The sequence below is a fragment of the Ovis aries genome, chromosome 26, assembly GCF_016772045.2.
Source record: "Ovis aries strain OAR_USU_Benz2616 breed Rambouillet chromosome 26, ARS-UI_Ramb_v3.0, whole genome shotgun sequence".
Taxonomy (NCBI): Eukaryota; Metazoa; Chordata; class Mammalia; order Artiodactyla; family Bovidae; genus Ovis; species Ovis aries.
In genome coordinates, this window is record NC_056079.1 from 12,262,551 (window position 1) to 12,283,584 (window position 21,034).

Sequence of the window (21,034 nt, forward strand, 5' to 3'; positions counted from 1 at the left end):
CAGCAATCTTGATTCCAGCTTGAGTTTCATGCATCCCAGCATATCACATGATGTACTCTGCATATAAGTTAAATAAGCAGTAAATTAACCATTGGACTACTGGTGAAGTCCCTCTTTTGGTTTTCAATGTTAATTCATTGAGATTGAATTGTTAACTTCCTCCTGGTTGTCTTGTAAATTTCTGCAAGAGAATTCTCAGCCTTTCCTTCTCTGCAGCCATTTGCCCTGATCAGCCAATGCCAGAATGGCACAAACTTGTATTTATGTGTTTGTTTTTTTTCTTTTACTATTTACTTAATTTGGAGATGTGACCTGAATGGAGAAAACCAACAACACAAAGAGAAATGGCTGAGTTATCATCATTTGGCATGGCTAAAATGATTTAAATGGATGGGGATTTTTTTGCTTCAGAGAACCTTTGTCTAACAGTTTTCTTTATAGGAGCTAGAAGAGCCAAAATCGTAATCTCAAATGCTGACATTCCTTGACAAGTTACTTTCCCTGCATCCCTCTGACCTTTATATAATGAGGATAATAATATTTATCTAGCTTAGATAAAATCTTCCATTGCATTTTTCAGAATCCTTCACATTGATAAAGTGATATTCCCTTTAAGACTGCATGCTTCACAAATATGAGTCATTTAACAGTTGTGCATGCATGCTAAGTCACTTCGGCTGCTGCTGCTGCTGAGCCACTTCAGTCGTGTCCGACTCTGTGCGACCCCATAGACAGAAGCCCACCAGGCTCCCCCATCCCTGGGATTCTCCAAGCAAGAACACTGGAGTGGGTTGCCATTTCCTTCTCCAATGCCTGAAAGTGAAAAGTGAAAGTGAAGTCGCTCAGTCATGTCAGACTCTTAGCAACCCCATGGACTGCAGCCTACCAGCCTCCTCTGTCCATGGGATTCTCCAGGCAAGAATACTGGACTGGGTTGCCATTTCCTCCTCCAGGGGAGTTTCCCAACCCAGGGATTGCGCCTGTGTCTCTTATGTCTCCTGCATTGGCAAGTGGGTTCTTTACCACTAATGCCACCTGGGAAGCTCCTATTTAACAGTCCGTGCTTCCTATTATTAATACATACATGTATCAACAACAACAAAAAAAAAACAGAAATTGCTTTTCAGCACAGATTTTGAAATACAATAATAAATAATATTTGTAAGCAGTCACCTTGCATCAGATATTGTACATTATCTCATTTAATTCAAGAGTAATCCTGTGCAACATTTTCTTCCTATTTCATTGTAGAAGACTACTATTGTAAAAGTGCTACTTCAGTGGTTAAGAATCTACCAGCCAATACTGGGGACATGGGTTCAATCCCTGGTCTGGGAATTAAGTTCCCCCATGCCATGGGACAACTAAGCCTGCACACCACAGCTAGAGAAAGCTGCAACGAAGACCTAGAGCAGCCAAAAGTTTAAAAAGAAAATATAAAGAAAAGACTGTTTAAAAATAATAAAGTGGGAGTGTCCAGACCGTGGTACAAACATCTACAACTTCCCAGGATTATCGGAAGCAAGCCATATGAAAGTCATATCCCATTGACATATACATGAAACTAGCTCATGGAACCCCCAAAGCAGAATTCAGTTGTCCTCTTGCCTGAGCTCATTACCTGGTTAAAGTGTAATCCCTTTAGTGAATATTTGGTGTTTCTTGGCTGCCCAGCATGCTGGGAGCAACCTCTCCTCCCAGTTTGTGGAGATCTGCCCTCCCTCTCTCCAGATTGGAGTGGAACTGAAGTAAAAATCGCAAATCTCCTCCCAGGTGGTGCTAGTGGTAAAGAACCCCTCTGCCCATGCAGGAGACATAAGAGACTCAGTTCGATCCCTGGGTTGGGAAGATCCCCTGGAGAGGGGAATGGCAACCCACTCCAGTAATCTTGCCTGGGGAATCCCATGGACAGAGGAGCCTGGCGGGCTGCAGTCCTCGGGGTCGTGAAGAGCTGGACACCACTGAAGTGGCAGCATGCATGCACACTGAGTCATATAAACTGTGTCCTGCTGCCTCACATGACCTGGTTTCAGCACCTCTGGCCAAGCTCCCTCTGGTCCTCTGCTCCTTGCATGTCCCACCTGAGGACTGAGAGGAGATATTGTGGACCAGCTGCCGTTCCTCATGTATACACATCATGTCTGCCCTTCCCCAATTCAGCTACCTAGATTCGTTTGCACAGTATTTTTTGCTGAATGGTCTTGTTTGTGTGTACCAATGCTAATAGGAAAGGATAAAACCAAAGTAAGACTTCAAACAGACTAGACATTTTACCTCCCAACCAAAACTGACCTGTAGTCTTGACCTCATTTCTCTTGGAAATGTTATGCTAGAAAAAAAGATTGAGTTGAGCTTTTTCTATTTTGTTATGTAAGGCTCAGTGGACTGAAGGAAGCCAGCAAGTTGCTCTGTTCTTATCATTGCATGGAGCCGAGAATCTCTAGCCAGCTCCATTTCAGGAGTATCCATTGTGTCCCCTGGCCATTAAATGTATGTCTCCTGACACTTTAGGAATATCTTAATGTGCTTTAAAAGTAATCATTGAAAGTGACTATTTGAATTGAATCATGTCACTTCCGAACTTAAAAGTCCTCTAGTGGTTTTCCATCACTAATAAACACAAATAATCTTCGCAGTGGGTTTCAGGCACTGTGGGATCCAGTTGCTGCCCTGCTCTGCTGCCCCACCTGGCACCATCTCCTCCTTGGCAGTCAGTCCTGCTGTGTCTTGACCCACCAGCAGCCTGCCTCCCCAAGTTTTTGCACATCCTTTTCTCTCCTTCTTCTGTTTCCCACTCCACCTATTACCTCTACTATTTGTCCTGTTTCCTACAGGAAAGCTTTCACGTACACCCGAGGCTAGAATTGACCCACTATTAAAAAATTTTAAAAAAAATAGATTGACCCTCTGTTGTATTCTTCCAAAATACCTTTTTTTTTTTTCAGTAAAACAATTTATCAACAACAGAAACAGACTCACAACATAGGGAATAAAAACTATGGTTACTAAAGGGTAAAAGGAGAGGTGGAAGAAAGATAAATTAGGAATTTGGAATTAGCAAATACAAACTATTAAATATAAAATAAATAAACAGCAATATCCTATTGTATATATAGGAAACTATACTTAATATCTGGTAATAAACTACAATGGAAAAGAATATAAAAAAGAATATATACATATATATATAAACATATATGTATATACATATCAGCAACCCACTCCAGTATTCTTGCCTGGAAAATCCCATGGACAGACGGAGCTTGGAAGGCTGCAGTCCATAGGGTTGCACAGAGTTAGATAAGACTGAAGCAAATAAGCAGCAGCAGCATGCATATGTATGTATATATATAACTGAGTCATTTTGCTGTATAACAGAAATTAATACAACACTGTAGATAAACTATGCTTCAATTAATTTTTAACTTTTTTTAAAAAGTCTAAATTGTAATGATAATGCACTTATCACTTGTGTAAAGGTCTTCTAGACTTCTTAGCCTATGAGGGCAAGAGTGGAGCTTGCTTTGTTAACCACGGTGTCCGTTATTATCTAGGAATATTCAACTAGGCAAAACTTGAACAATGAATATTTGCTGAATAAATACATGTAAGTGGGAAAATGTTATTTTAAAATGTCAAGAATAGTCAAGCTCTTACTTTCTCCTTTAAATGTTTACTTATTGAAAAGAATGTGTACCATCTTTCTAACCAGGAAAAAAAAGTTTCCAAAAGGAAAAGAAAGAAAAAAAGAAAGAGCCATTTACTGATTTGATGAAATCTTGACTCCAAGAAAAATACAAATACTCTAAGAATTTGTTTCTGCTAATGAATTCATATTTTAACAAATATGAATAAATGTAAATATGAATATAATTTCTACCATGGTTTTCTCAATTCATTTTTTTTCCTTTGTATTTCAGTGTTTAGCTTATTCCCAAAGCATTCCAAAGAAGGGAAAAAATTATATCAGTTTCTAGCCATTTCTTAAATATCATCATAAAATGTCTAAATTTGGGCTCAAAGTATGAATCAGAAAATAATTTTAAACACCCTTTAAGCATGTATAATAATAACAATAACCCTTGTCTCAACCAGTTTAAAACTTTTATAGCATTTCTGTCCCAAAGTGGCTAGTGGGTAAGATTTGGGTAGGGAGAACCTCTTCCAGTTTATTTTTTTTTTAATCAAATATAAAAACACCTCCAGCCTTTTTTTTTTTTCTCCAAATAAAAAATGTGTCCTAAGCAGATACATTTTTCACAGTGCTATCAATGGCAGGTCTAATTGCTTTTCATGTAAATTAAGAATGTGCACCATACAGGATGCTTGGGGCTGGTGCACTGGGATGACCCAGAGGGATGGTATGGGGAGGGAGGTGGGCAGGGGGTTCAGGATTGGGAACACGTGTACACCCGTGGCGGATTCACGTTGATGTATGGCAAAACCAATACAATATTGTCAAGTAAAAAAATAAATAAATAATAATAATTTTTCAAAAAGAAAATGAATAACAGCAACAACAACAAAAAAGAGTGTGCACCTTTGTTTAAATAGTAATCTAGGTCAAAATGAGGGAGCGGTTTATTTGTTTTAGCGTATTTGGAGCTTTGAAATGGCACTGAAAGCATGGCAAAAAAGTTCTTCTCTCCTTCTATTTATTTAAATAAGAAAACACTCCTGTTTAAACTTTTTCCTCCTACTTTCCACTTACCAATAACAACAATCTACTGCACACATCACAAAGGCATTTGAAGATATTCATCAGCCTGGTTATTTTAAACACTCGGGGTTTGGGTTTGCTATTGTTTACTTTTAGATCTTTTATATTTGTTAAAACTTGATGAATCTGAGAATATGTGTAGAGGGGAAATATGGCTTTTGAGTTTATCTCAGTAAGAATTGTAATAGGTTTCTCTTTCCCTCCTGTATACAGACACATTTGGGGGTTTTGTCAAAAAAGATACAGACCTACCATGATTATCAGACAAGGTTTAAACATAGATTATATCACAGGGAGGAATTTCTGACTGGCCTTTTCTGGTTTACAGCACCAGTGAATTTAAGTGTGTGCCACCCATCACTGGCCACCTGTGTGGGGAAAAATTGTATCCCAGCAGGCTCTGCCTCGAACCTGGCTGTTCATTTGTCTGTATGTGTACTTTAAATATTTCCTGACAGGAGAGAATTTATCTGGACAATATGCACACAAAGGAAGCTTATTTTTAAAGATCAAAGAAATGTTTCTTCTCATTTATAAAATTTGTAGTATTGTATAAGATATTGTCTCTGCGAAAATCTGCAGTATGGGCTTTCCTGGTGGCCTAGTGATGAGGAATCCACCCACCAACGCAGGAGACTTGAGTTCTGTCCTTGACCCTGGAAGATCCCACGTGCTGCAGAGCAACTGAGCCCCTGTGCCTTAACGATGGAGCCCATGCTCTAGAGCCCAGGAGCTGCAACTGCTGAAGCCCAAGGGTCCTAGAGCCAAAGAGAACCCCTCACACCACAGCTAGAGAGTGAGAGGGGAGTGGAGCCGCTCAGTCGTGTGCGGCCCTCAGCGAGGCTCCTCCCTCCAGGGGATTCTCCAGGCAAGAGTACTGGAGTGGGTTGCCATTCCCTTCTCCAGGGGATCTTCCCAATCCAGGGATCGAACCCAGGTCTCCCGCATTGCTGGCAGATGCTTTAACCTCTGAGCCACCAGGGAAGCCCCAACTAGAGAGTAGCCTTCACTTACCGTAACTAGAGAAAAGCCTGGGCACAGCAAAGAAGATTCAGCCAGCCCAAAATAAATAAATAAATAAATTACAAACCCACTGTAATTGCAATGGCTTGGTTGTCATACTCTCAAGCCCATGATGCATAAGTGATAAAATAATTTAGAAGCAATCCAGGCCCTGTAGAGGTCATAGAGCTACATGCATTTAGAACGTAGGCACTTTCTATAGAGGGACCAATTCCTCACTGCCATTGTACTGTCCAGTTATTTTATTCCACTGTGAGAACCTATTACAATAATGCACTCATGATTATACGTTTCATTGTTTAAATGTGTTGTTGCTAATGCAAAAATATTGAAAGTAAACTATGGATTGAGGGGGGAGAGCAGCATTCAGAAGATTAACTATTGGTCAGAAAGAAAAAGCAGAGGTAGGATTCTAAGAGTAACATTTTTCCTTAAATAGCTACAACACTTCTTTACAAAAATAAGCATTAATAACTAAGGCAGGTATTGTTGTATTTTGTATTTGTTTTGATTATAAGAAAGTGGACTTTTCAAAATGTCTATACTAAATACATCCATCCATCAGGAGTTGAATAGTGGGGTTGGAAGGAAAGAGAGTGAAACCAAAATGCTATAGCAATTTTATGTAGATTATAAAAGTATAAAATGTTTACTACCTGTTGGGTATGTGGGGTGGATCTTGATGGTTGTTTGTTTATGATATATTTACACATAGAGTATTCAGTGATATTCTAACTTCTTTCAAAAATGATTTAAGGCACCTGAATCTTGAGTTAAGGCAGTTAACTTTATAAAATGGACTGTTATTTATATTAGTAAATCTGTGAGATGCATATGGACCATTTAAATAGTCTTCATATTATCCTTATATTGATATGAAAAGGAGACCTATAAAAAGAAAATGTATTGCACATGGATATTTTTAAGTTTTGAAATTCAATAAACAAAGAGAATTGCAAAGATGAGTCATAGAATATTGAGATTTAGTTGGATTGTTCATAATATACAACCTCTCACATCCTTTTTATTGGATAAATATTCAGATTGGAGGAAGTCGGTTCACAGACTCCCCACACAGTCTAAATTTTAACTTCATATTTGGCAGAAAACACCTTTCAAATACATCTTGTGACATCATGAGATATTCTATAATGATATTTTCCAAAGTCTCCACTATCAAAAGACCTGAAGAGCTGTTTCTATCAGAAATGACTCAAAGTTTGTTATTTATATTATTTCATTTTGCATATTGAGTCCAAAGTTGAAATTGCATTACTGCTGCTTTCATGCAGTTGAAAGTATGTAACAACAACCCAAAAGAGTGGATTGAGTTTGTTACCAAAAAAAAAAAAAAAAGATAAAGAAATTAGTTTAACAAAGTCATGACTGAGAAGTATGCAAGTCATGTTATTTTGATCAGCAAAATCAGTAGCATGTTTCTGGTCTTGCTTTCCATTTTAGTACTAAAAGACGCTCAGGACAGGTAGAAAACTTATATATTTGAAACTTTAGAATTTATGAGAACATGAATTCTGGGACTCACCAGCAGTAGAATTTGCCAAGCTCTGAAACGTCACGATTATGACATTTTCTACTGACTAATACTATCATTTGCTATTGCGCAGGTGCTAAGTCATATCCAAGCCTTTGTGACCCCATGGACTGCAGCATACCCTCCTAAATCTCACTCGAATCCTTTGACTGTTCTTCAGCTGCCTGGGTGTCTCGCTGGTGGTGTGTTTCTCTGGCTTCTGCTACACCTATTAACACAGTTCCTGATGCGTTTCTGAGCTCTAGTCACTGTACTCAACACACAAAACATGACCCCTCCATGTCTCCTGCTTGAATCCCTTTGAAGCTTTCCCTTGGCCTCAGAATAACAGTTAAAATCCTTAACATGCTCCACTGTGCACTGTGCAGGCCGGTCCCTTCCTGACAACCTAGCCTCCTCCCAGAATCCTCCCGTGCCCAGGATTCTGAGCCCCTGGTGGCTCTCAAGTCTTCAAGTTCACCAGTCTCCCTTCCACCCCAGGGCCTCTGGCCAAGATCTTCCCTCATTCTGGAAGCTTCTCCACTCCTACGTCTCATGCTTGCTCCATTGGGCCCAGATAAATCACATCGTCTTCCTCAAAGAGCCTGCTCTGAGCCTCTCAGGTCTTTCTGTGTGCGGTCTTGAGGCGCTTACCATTGTCCAATGTGTACAGCTTTGTTTGTGTGATAATTTGATTAATATCTGTCCCAGCTACATGAGGATAAAGGCTGACTCTGTCTTTGCTCATCTTTATCCCTAAAACCTTAACAATGACTGATGCATAATCATAATACGCATGTAATTACATTTGTTGAGCAAATGAATATACGTATAACTAAGAAGCTGGTGTTCCCATTAGCTAGTTTTATCTTCTCATCACGCAAAGACAACTTGAATGAATTTTTTAAGTTCTTTGTATAGAACCACTACTCTTGCTTTTCTCGTGGGTTTCTAATATTAAAATGGCAAGTGAGACCCCAAAAATGCTATTAATTTTGCTGACTAGAAAAAAAATTGCTTAGATATTTCTCAGCTATAACTTTATAGAACTAGTTTTTCATGCTGAGATTCTTCATAACAAGCTCCATTTGCTTTTTGAAATGATTTCGACATCCACAGACCTCTGTCTATTGTTGTCAGCTTATCTTCTTGTTGTGTTAAAAACCACTCTCCTCTCCTAAAATGTCTCCTCTTCTTGTACATTATGTATTTTCATAGAGTCTATATGATATTTATATGTAATTATAGGATATACAAATAAAGTATAATAGGGTTCTATATATCTATACTCTCTGTTGAATTGTAAATAATTATAAATAATAATTGTCAATAATTCAAATTATCTTCATCTCCAAATTTAACTCTAATCTGCACCTTCTTCTGTGGACTCTATTACCAAACTTTTCTATCAGTTGTATTTTCGTAGTAGGTAATTGCCTGGTATCAGCAAAATTGGGTTTAATAATTTTTCCACATGAGTCACCTGCCAGCTCAAGAGGAAGGCAGTAACTCTTTTGGAATGATGTTTGTCTGTTTTCATTGGCATATTTAAATTTTGTTGATGTACATTTTTTCCTATGGCGTTAAGCTAATCAATTTACACAGAAAGAATCTGCATCTTATTGTTTTGCACACTGTGCTTTGTTTCCAGGTAAAATTGAACCTTGGTGGGGAGTATAGGATATATTCATTGCAGAAACACACTGAGGATTTATGAAAACTTTAATCACCCCAAAAGATGAAATCTAACGGCAAACAATTATCACTATGCGCTCTCTGCTTTCCCTGATTCTACATGAGCATGTTCAGCAGTTGTTCCCTCCTGTCCCTGTTGTTTCAGGGCAGTCGATACTAATTGAAAAGTTAGTTGATTCTAGAAGAATGTCATTATTTTCTTTCTAAAACCAATCAATCAAATATCCCTTGGAAAACATCTATTTATTTATTTTTTTAATTGGGGTATAATTGTTCCACAATGTTGTGTTCGTTTCTGCTGTATAATGAAGTGAATCACCCATAATGATTCACTGGAGTGGGTTACCATTCCCTTCTCCAGGGGATCTTCCTGACTCGGGGATTGAACCTGGGTCTCCTGCATTGCAGGCAGATTCTTTACTGTCTGAGCCACCAGAGTAATGTATACATATAAATAATAATTATAATTTAGAGTTAAATAGCATTTTAAAGTATTAGCTAGTGCTCTAAGTGCTTGCAAATATTAAGTCATGTCATCCTGATAAATGTATGGGAAGGTTTCATTTTCTTCTCACCTTTTTAAAGGCAAAGTGATTAAGGCACAGAGAGACTGTGTGTCTCCCTCAAGGTTACACAGACACAGCTGTTACGTGGTGTAGCTGGAGTTCATTCACAGGCAGTTGGGCTTCAAAACCTGCCCTGTCAGCATTTTATAAATGTGGATAGCACAAGTAACACCAAGCGGAACAGTAACCCTAAGGGTGCTGTGAGAGCGTGGAAGTTCCTATTAGAGCTAGGGCTCTGAGCCCAGCCTGGGTCTTCTCTGAACCAGTAACATCTGCTATCGTGGGGCTCACCCATTGATAATTATATATAGAAAGATCCACACAAACTAGAGTTCAAAACCAAAGCAGAGCTATAAACTCTTCACATATCTCCTCCAAGAAACTGAAATATGCATTTTACAAGATAAAATTCAAATCCAGCTTTCAGGGAACTCTGGAACACCCTCTCAAAATCTGGGGTTTCCAGGAGCGATTTGAAGTCCCCTGGCCCCTTTGATAGCTCATCTGTAGCGGAGGACTGTTCCCTGAACTTCAGAGCCCCAAGCATTCACCCCACCACTCATTTGCTCTTCAGTGCACGGTGGCTCCCATTCAGAGTCTATCAGATGTTCAAATCCTATTCTTTTGGTTAAAAAATGATTTTTTTTCCTTTCAGTAAAAAAATACTGATCTGTGGGCATAGATTGCCACATAGCACAGTTGATTTTTTTTTAATATATATATTTATTTTATTGATTTGGCTGTACTGAGTCTTAGTTGCAGCAATGCAAACTCTTAGTTGTGGCATGTAGGATCTATTAATAGTTCCCTGACCAGGGATCCAACCTGGCCCCCTGCCCCGGGAGCTCAGGGTCTTCACCACTGAACCACCAGAGAAGTCCCTGAATTACTTTTTATCCCCCAACACTCTGTGCATACGTATTTGCTCCAGTATAGACCCGCTTCTCTGTGTCTCTTAGAGAATGACATCCGTTCCTTGACTCCCACACTGTAACTCAATACTTTCAATAGACCTTGATCTGGCCCCTTGAGAACAAATGCAGTAGCTTTCTTTCCCTTCACTTTCCTTTTTCTAATAATTATATCAATTGTCTCTTAGTCAACCAGGTTCAAAGCCTAAAAGTGATCTCTGATCTATCTTTGTCTATCTTATATCCTCCATGTATTTTTGTTTCTTTTTTATTTTCATTTTTTGGTAAGAAGAGAAAAAAGAAGAAAAAGGAACAGAGAGAATCAGGCTCATTGTTTGACACTTGGAAACCATTGCAAAGGATTATAGTGCTAAAATGAAAGCTAAAAGCTAAAACTCAAGGAATGGATTCATTTGATTAATGGCTGTGATTGCTGCTTAAAATTACTAAGTAAAATGCAAAAACAAAAAACCCATGCATTTTTTCCCCTTCAACAGAACCAGAAACAAGTATTTGTAAATTCAGACAATGGTAAACATAATTATGGGTTCTGAGGATACGGTGTGGGCTAAATTTGTGCTACCCTTAATCTAATTATTATCATTTGTGACCCTGGAATTAGCAACAGGGAACAAATGGAAGGAGCTTTAAATAAGACAGAAATATGGCAAGTCTTAGATAAATTCACAAACGTTTCACTCTTCATAAAGATGAATATAATTTTTTGCTTTTACTACTAGAATAAGTAGCAAAAAGACTCTAAGTGGACTCGTAAAATAAAGTTCAGCTTAACACACTACTGGGGTAGACTTTTATGATCATTAAGATTTTTTTTCCACGTAATTGTTTTAGATCAGCAGTAATCCCTTGGCACAGTACATCTCAATATTTTAAGAGTTTCAGAATTAAAATTATGCACAAAAAATATCAGATCGATTTTTTTCCCAGTTTACATATATCATTTATTTTGTTTTAGGGTTCCTATTCTTCTAAAGCAAAGTGATTTCAAACTTCTGTGCATCCAAGAAAACTGAGGAACTCTCCAAAGAAAAGAAGGTAAGTCCTGGGGACAAAACTGTCTCCAGATCTATCACATAAGACAAAAAGGGCTTCTTAAAATATGTAACTTGTTCGTCTTGACAAAATATGACACCTGTGCCAAGCTGCAGTGTACTTGGCTGTTGCTGTTGTTCAGTTGCTAAGTCACGTCTGACTCTTTGAGACCCCATGGACTGCAGCACCCCAGGCTTCCCTGGCCATCACCATCTCCTGGAGCTTGCTCAAATTCATGTGCATTGAGTCGGTGATGCCATCCAACTATCTCATCCTCTGCTGCCCCCTGCACCTTTTGCCTTCAGTCTTTCCGCACATCAAGGTCTTTTCCAGTGGCCAAAATACTGGAGCTTCAGCACCAGTCCTCCCAGTGAATATTCAGAATTGATTTCCTTTTGGATTGACTGGTCTGATCTCTTTGCAGTCCAGGGACTCTCAAGAGTCTTCTCCAGCACCACAGTTCAAAAGCACCAAGTAATGTGTACTTAGAAGCATGTTACTAATGCTGTTAACCTCCATGAATTCACTGTTGGCAATGATTCCAAAAAGTGGAGTTAAGCTAGTTTTTATGCTGTTTCTGATTAAATGAAAGCAATGGCATTTCTACAGGTTTCTTTTTTTAATTAGCTGGATGAGGACATCCTAAAATATATAGAATCTCTGCTTTTTTAACTAGAATTTCCTCCCAGAATGGAATAGACCAAACACAATGGATTATAGAGTGTGTGTGTTTCCCCACTTTGTAAGTGACTTGGAAGCTCTCTCTTTCTCAGAAAATCTTAATCCTTTCTGAGCAGCACTTACATGGCAACCTTAGAGAATTAAACTTGTACCTGGTTATTTTTGTTCTCTTCCGGATATAGCTCAGTGCGTTTTCTCAATGGTAACCATGGTCGAGTAATTTAAAGCTTTTGAACCTTGCGAACAGTTTCATTTAAAACCATATTCTGAGGGATTTCCTCAAAATGAAAAGTGTTTTCTACTAGAAAGCTATAAAAGAATTTACAATAGAAAACCTGATAAGTGTCCTGCTCAGGATGTGTATACAGTGGCATGCCTAAAAGATCCGGTTTCCTAGAGTAAATCATTCAAAAAGTGCCTGACTGTTTGGCTTACTGGGTTGAGTTCTTTGAGTTTCTTTGACTTCACTTGATTAATGGCTTGTTTCTTCTTTTAATACAAAACTCAGTAAAATTTTCCTTTGGAGAAAGGGATTTTCCAGGTTATGAAATAATTATGAAACACAAATATATAAGAATGACAACATATTTACATCGGAAAACTTGAATTACTTGCACGTATTTCTTTTTGATACTCTCTTCAGTCAACAATATCTGTTCTTTTTTAAAATGAAAAAAGAATCATTGAAAAAATTTGGAGGTTAAGTGCCTACATCTTGAATCTGACAGTAGCTACAGTTGTGTCACTGATAATTTTATATCTAGGTTGCTAGATTTGAATTAATTTTATATCCAAAACAAGCAATCATTTTTTTCCCCCGCCATTAAAACTGACACAAATCTAGTACTCACAGAAGAGGTTTTTTTCTTTTCAGCTTAGAGAAGGGCAAATAGAAAACAGAAGGGATATTTTTTAACAATGAAGTTATGGTCTAATTAGTTATATGTGTTGCATATAATAGTAGCAAATACTCTTGTTTTCTTGTAATATTCCTTTCAGGCACTTATTTTTTTGCTTTTTGGGTAAGGGTGTCTCAAAGAACAGTGGCACAAGAGTCTTTTAATAAAAGTTTTTGTGGACACACAAAGACTTCCTTACATACTCAGTAATTAACCAAAGCAGAAATAAAACTCTGGAGTGAATAGCTGTTGTATTCCACCTCTTGCATGCAGGATAATTTTCTCCCTTGATCTCAGTTTAAATAATGGTGAGATTCCTCTGTTAAGATAAAATAGACATATTTATATGTCTAATGCAAAATAAATGAACATATTTATATGTCTAATACAAAATAATTTATATGTCTAATAATATAAAATAGACACAATTTTGCATCATGCATTTTCCTCAGTAGCTGTTAAGATTCTCTCTAAGAATTTTAGCAATATATTTTGCACAATCCATGAAATCAAATACCCTTGGAGTATATGTACAATAGATAGACAGACAGATTAGATGAGAAGTGTTTTATCGAAGTTGCTTTGCTGATATTGTCCTCAAATTTTCCTCCTGACTTTTCATTCACATGTGAACCATGAAAAAGGCTGTGAAAAACTTACCCCTGCAGTTTGATATTAGACTTCAAGTAAATTACATTTTTAGGATAAGTTGTCATGGAATTATTCTGAAATTAGGTGCCTAGCTCTCATTATGAATGGGAATTACACACTTAGTTTCAGACACCTTAAGCTGAAATGTAATCATCTATGTATTTTTTCCTATAAAAAGATGACTCAATATTCAGGGAAAAAGCAATATTTGGTTCTCTGAAACCCACCATCGATGAGATTCCTTCAGATCTTCTGCATTTCACCCTAGAAAAAGCTCTTTCTATGGATGCCTCTATCATAAAGCAGGTCAACCTCCTCTTGTCTTGTAAGTACCCTCTCTTCAAACCCTTCTCTTACTTCATGTAAAGCACTTTTTCCCATTTCAGGAGATTCTCATTGACAACCATTTAGTCTTCAGTAGCTAACATATAAACTCCAATGTTTAGTGTTCTGCCGAGATTCACAATGAATGATAACTTTTCATAGGAGCTAGTTGCTGCTATGGAGACAGGCCATTGCCTTAAAAACACATGAACAAACAAGTATCTTGATGAAGAAACAAAAGGTGTCTTGCACATACCCCCAAAATCTTCCTAAATCAGGCAACCAGCTACCTATTTTCTAACTTGGGAAAGACACCCCAACCAAAACAAAGCAAAACAATTCTAAAAGAGTCTGTTTAAACTATATTCACCAGAAAGAGTTTTTCTGTTCTTATTTAGACAAGATATCATGACTATGCTTTAGGGCATAGACTTTAGCTAATATTTTTCAGTGTGGTAGTAAATGTACTTACATGTCCTTAGGTTCCCCAGATATTTTTTATGAAACCAAATAAAGATACATAAACATTTCCTAAATTTAAAAAATTAAAAAGCAATGTTTTACAAAAAGAGGACATGTAAATATCACATAATTTCCCCATATAGAATCATACTGTTATTTAAAAGTTGGTAAGAACGATGGAAAACATGTAAGATGTTAAGTGGTCCATTTCAGAAGTGGAGACAAGGCATATCATAAAAAAATTGAAATCCAATTGATAAGCCAAAGCTTATCATTTTTTAGGCAGTAAACTCCACCCTTTTCCATGGCTTTAGGAAACTGAACTCAAAATTCTAAAACCTTGGACTTGTATAAAATTTTTATTATAATTTTTTTGTGCTCAATCAATATTGACCAAAAGAGAATGGGGAAAAACCAAGAACCCACATAATACTCAAATTGAATATTCCATCACTGTCCCAACTGGGATGAGACTCAGATTATATGACCATTTGGCAGATAATCTAATAATTCAATGGAATGAAAGAAAGCATAAATTAACAATGTCAAAATAAATATATCATCGTAAGCCTTTTCGATGACTTTAAGTATCTCTGTGCTTGTTGTTTTTTGGAATCAAAGGTCATCATGGCTGACTGCAGGTTTTACTTTTCATCTGGGTGGTTTGGTATTTTGCAGACACAGCGTTTGATGCAAAAGAAATGTTAGGGCTTAAAATCTGTGAGATACTGGTAACTTTTTGCTGTGCTTCTTGGTTCCTTGCTCCTGCATAAGAAGGCTTATCCCGGAGTCTGGACCTAAGCAGTATGGTTCAAGGTGTCCTGTTTGGCCCAAGACTTGGGAAAGAATGATAGAGCTTTCTGAAGCTGCCAGTGTGATTTGAAAATCTGGGCAAGTCTGTACCAAGGGAGCCTTCAGGCTTATTGAGTGCTTTGACCATTCATGTTTGCATCTGACTTTATATATGCTAAGTACAATATTCACGTCTGTCTTCTGTGATATTGCCAAGGTGACACTTGGCTTCAGTCTAAAAGAGGGACGGGGCATAAACAAATTTTCTTGTTAAAATATATAACCTATGGGGGAATAAGAACAAAGGATAAAGTGATTAGAAAAAAAAATTCCATTTATTTAGGTTACTATTTTTTTATAAACCATGAATTAAAATTGAATAGTAATTTATTCTATTACAGAGAAGGAGCAAAATCAGGTTTTGGGGGGCTGTCCCAGGGCTAGTGAAAAAAGAGCAGAAAAAGCTAATAAAGAAAATACATTGGCAGACTCACTTGAACACTGGCTAGAGAGCATGTCTGAAGTTGATTAGTTCAGTTTCATCCTATATCAGCTATAAAGCATTGCTCTCACAAAGTTAAGGTTGCTGTCTATTTCAGGGGCCCTTAAAAATATCACAGTGTAATTATTTCTGTACCTGGATAGGGGCCATAAGGTACGCTGATGTCACATCACTTTCTCCACAAGTGTGTGGCCTGGTCATTGTGTTACAAGTTGGCATTTACATAGGTTTGCACAAACAGGGTTTCCCTGGTGTCTCAGATGGTAAAGAATCTGCCTACAATGCAAGAGAGCAGGGTTCTATCCCAGGGTTGGGAAGAGGAGGAGGACATGGCAACCCCACTCCAGTATTCTTGCCTGGAGAATCTGCATGGACAGAGGAGCCTGGCAGGCTTCAGTCCTTGGGGTCACAAAGAGCTGGACATGGCTGAGCGACTAAGCCCACACAGCACGACAGAGTGCTAGATCCTTGGAGAACACCAGGGGGTGTCTGTGCCCGGGCTGAAACAAGTCTTCATTCCCAAGAGGGTTTATTCTTGTCCCAATTTCTCCTACCACCAGTCTTGGCCCCATAGGATTCTGAGTAGTTCTGTCTGTGGTAAAGCCATGGTTGTGGAAATGCACAGCCTCATATAAAGTGATGACCCTCTGCTGAGACCAGACCACTCACATTACAGCTTGTGGACCAACCCACAGAAATTCCCCTAAGAAACTCATCTTTAAAATGCCATCAATAGACAATACTTGGGAGGGAGGCCAAACCAGATGACTAACGGCCGAGGAGCAAATCTTCTGTTTATTGACTCAGGAATCAGAAAATATCTCCCCAGGGATTACATGGATATTATTTTGCTAGTAGGTGGTACTGATTTGCCTTCAGTTTTCCAATCAGGAAAAATAAATACAATGCTACAGAGGCTGTAGTTTGATGTAATGATAAACCTTGGAACTGATTAACTTAGGCTTAAATTTTTATTCTATTCCTTCTGACCTTGAAAACTTGGCAGTGAAAATCCATTTTGTAGTTTCTTAATCTGTAAAATAGGAATAATAAATCCCTCTACTGTTATTTTTGGGCCTCCTGGGTGGCTCAGTGGTAAAGAATCCGCCTACCAGCGCAGAAGACACAGGTTTGATCCCTGGGTCGGGAAGGTCCCCAAGAGGAGGAAATGGCAACCCACTCCAGTGTTCTTGCCTGGGAAATCCCATGGACAAAGAGCCTGGTGGGCTACAGTCCGTGGGACGCAAAGAGTCAGACTCTACTGAGTGACTGAGAGTGAGTGAGTAACTATTATTTTATGAAGAGAAAATGTGGCTAACATATCAAGGTAGTGAAGTGAAGTCGCTCAGTCGTGTCCGACTCTGCAACCCCATGGACTATAGCCCATGAGGCTCCTTCATCCATGGAATTTTCTAGGCAAGAGTACTGGAGTGGGTTGCCATTTCCTTCTCCAGGGGATCTTCCCAACCCAGGGATCGAACCCGGGTCTCCCACATTGCAGGCAGACACTTTACCATCTGAGCCACCAAGGAAAAGCCCTGTAGTACATATATATACATAAAATGATCAAGGTAGTACCTATATATGTATATAAAATGATCAATAAGTTACCTGTTATTATTAAGGTGATTAGTTTACAAAGGCCTCGTGCTCTAGAACAAGTTTCTGTTTTGGACTTCCTCTCTAAGACCCATTAGTCAGGGACAGAGTGCAGATATTTTCGACCTTCTCATATTTTTATCATATTTATTGACAGAGAAGAGATGAAATCTAAACTTTACGAGTAGAAGAAAGAATAGAAATAGGCAATGCTGAGAATATATTTTTTTACATTCAGGCAAGCCTTATCCCACCTCTCGAATCAGACTACAAAGGGAAGATTTGGGAGCTGCAATGAATGTTGAAGGTTTTGCCTCAGGAAGTGTAGCCAATTGCCAGTCTTCGGTCTGGGCATATCTTTCTTGTTAGGTTCTAAACAGAAGGCTTGCTGTATGGAAGATTACCAGAAGTAAACAAGCTTAACAAAGAGGAGTGTTAGAACAGCTAGCAAAACACCTAAGTGTCCGTGTCTAGCTTCGGAGAACTCACCACAAAGACAGGCGGGCGCCATTCCGTGTGCCAGTCCCGACACTGGCCAAATACTCTGTGTCAATAGTACTGACACAGCGAAGGTCCCGTAAGTACGTGTTGAACGGATGAATAAATGAACCTGGAAAATATTATTTCCTGGAAAATAATGTTCTAGGTGGTCTCTCTTCTAGGAGCTCAGAGATAACTTCCAACAGATAAAGCATAGCTCTAACCTTGCGTGGAAACATCCACTGAGCATGTTTGGGCCTTGACTATTCATGAGTGTATTTCTAACCTGGACACAGCCGCTCAGAACACTTTGACTCTGACTGTTAGTGCCTTTGCTCTCCATGCTCCTGCTGTGTGTGTCTATCTCCAGACTGAGCCTGATTAGAATGAATCTACTTTGAGATCTTTCGATGGATGTCCTTTACAGCTATGAAGTTATTTATAAGGGGTAGTTTTCCATAGCTAATGTATTTCTTAATTTGTGAGCCTGACCGCATAAGAAATGTCATAGCAATGATTCCAGCGATCCATGCAGCCGGCAGTGGCCCTAAGGAATAGTCTATGTGAGATTGTGGTTGCCACTCAGATACGACATAAATAAACTTCCTCAAAGCACCTTATAATTCACCAAAAGTTTCTCATATCAGAATTTATTTAATCATGTTGAATGTTATAAGCTAAAAGTAACTTCTCATAGATGTTCCCCCAATTTTAGCGACTTTTTATTGTGCAAATTTAGATATTAAAGAGTTTAAATGGTAATAACAATTAAACAGTGATAAAATATGATTGTTCCAGAAAAGAATTGTTACCCAATATCAAAATATTTTTAACTAATAACTATTACAAGTATAGGTGAATAATCAAAGAACAATACTGATGTCATAAATGTCTACCTATTTCTATACCTTCTTTTTTTCTTTTGTTCATTCCCCTGAGAATAGTATTTCCCTAGTTCCAGATTTTGTGATGTTTGCTTTATTCAAATACATCAGATAATCACCTTCCCTGTTGATCTGCAATATCTAAATGATACTATTATTAATAAATTGTTTCACCACAGCAATTTTATACAAGAGTCAGATGTCAAAAGGAAAAAAATCTGACTTGTGAACATAATAAAACTCAGTTGAATTAACAAAGGTGACTTCAGCTGAATAACATGTTCGGGGTAAAAGATATTTTTTGTACCTCTATAAAGGGAGCTTTCATCTTTTCACACATATATCATTTAAGCACCGAAGGAAAAAAAAAATCCCTCTCAGACACTGTTTATTGAAGAAAAAATTTCATGAGAGCCAATCTCATTTTTCCAGCAGTGCCAGCAACCTACCATTCTAAAAGGGGAGCAGGTGATGCTTTTGAAAATACTGCCTGCATGTTGCAACACGTTTATTTAAAAATACTGTTTCTATTATTCTTGAACACCTCAAGTAAAACCTCATTGTCAGTGGTGTGATCACCAGGCATGGTAAGTTGTTTTCATGCAAGCAGTTCAAACCCTCCTCTGATGTGGTCAATTAGGGGAGCTTTATATAACTCCTTAGGACCAACTAGGGGGACTTTTGCTGTGATTTTTTTTTTTAATAATTGGGTTCTCATTCCTCCTGACCTACTTAGCATGGGGGAGTCAGCCATCAGCTGGTCTTTCTCACAGTCACTCAAGGAGACTTGGGCAGTGGGGACTGGCCGGCCTCTGTGTGCGTCTATTTAAAAGTCCTGCTATAGACCTACCCATCATCCACTCTCGCTGTTCAATTACTCACCATCGACACACTTCTCGAACAGAAGTTCTTTGGTGTGAGCCTGATCTTAGACTAGATTTATACAAAGTGCAATAGCCCTTTATCTGAAGAATAAGGTGTGTAAAGAGAACCCTGGATCAGCACTCTATCTTCTGTATCAGACTTTGACCTCGAGACCTACCTTAATATAGTTTGTAGCCAATTTGAAGAGCTTCTTTCCTCTCTTCTGGAAAGGGACCGTGGGAGGGAGGAGAGCAGAGAAAGTGCTCTGGCTATTCTTCTCTTTGGAGTGGTCAGCAGCCCCAGTGTTTCTTGGAATCGTCCCCATCATCCTCCACTCCTGTTCCAACACTACCCATCAGATTCAACCAGGAAGTTCAGCGTGCAGAGTGTGAGCGTACAAAGTATCTTACGTATGTGAGTTGTATGCCTGCTCTTGATGGATTTTTAAGGTCACAATTATATTAAATGCCACATCTCAAAATCAAGGTAGAGTGGCACTCAGAGAGAAATCTGATGACTACTTAAGAGAAAAAAGGAAACTCTGAGAAGGATTTGAGTGTCAGTAAGAGGTGACTGCATCTTAGTTTGAATGGTGTTTATTTATCTTTCCTCTGTGTGTGAGATCGGTGAGTATATATAAATATGTCTCGGGGAATAGCATGGATAGATCAGGGGACAATAGAGAAATGGTATTGATCCTTTTAGACTAATAACGTTAAAACTCAGACATTGAAGAGAGAGGTGTTTTCATAAAAAACTAATTGATTCACAATATTGTGTTAATTTCTGCTATACAGCAAAGTGATTCAGTTACATACATACATATTGTTTCCATGTTCTTTTCCATTATGGTTTATCATAGGATATTGAATATATTTCTCAGTGCTAAACGGTAGGACCTTGTTGTTTATCCATCTTAGGTATAATAGTTTGCATCTGCTAATCCCAAATTCTCAATATTTCCCTCACCCACCCCAGAGTGAAGGTTTTTCTGGCCTGCTTTTGAGAAAATTGGCTTAAAGGAGAAATTGAGCCCTGAAAGGCTAGGGTACACCCTTAAAAGTAAGTTGATTTATTGTCCTATGGCATTGCCCTACGTCCTTGAAGGGATACAGAAAATGCATCAAGCACATTCCAACCTGACCTGCCAAGAGCTTTCAGTCTGTTAAGAGAAGTAAGTCATAAGCAAAATATACCAAATACAATGATTCATTGACACGGTAGAGGTTCACCTGACATGACATGGGAATTAAGAGGAAGAGGGAGATTAGTGCAGAAAGAAAGTTCTGTTGTTGAAAGCATTTGCCACAGGGATGTTGAAACGGTCTGCAGAGATGACTTTCAGCCACTGGAGGTTACAGTGGCTGGTGGAGGGACCTAAAATGCCCACGTTTTGT

General features: G+C 38.4%; 1 protein-coding gene across 1 annotated transcript in view; it reads left to right on the forward strand.

The window, feature by feature from the left end:
* Window positions 1–21,034, forward strand: part of TENM3 (teneurin transmembrane protein 3) — a 2,757,765-nt gene that overhangs the window by 2,023,723 nt on the left and 713,008 nt on the right. The window contains exon 11 of the mRNA XM_060406900.1: window positions 11,423–11,502. The gene's annotated coding sequence lies outside the window, so the exon portion shown is untranslated. The remainder of the gene's footprint in view (window positions 1–11,422; window positions 11,503–21,034) is intronic.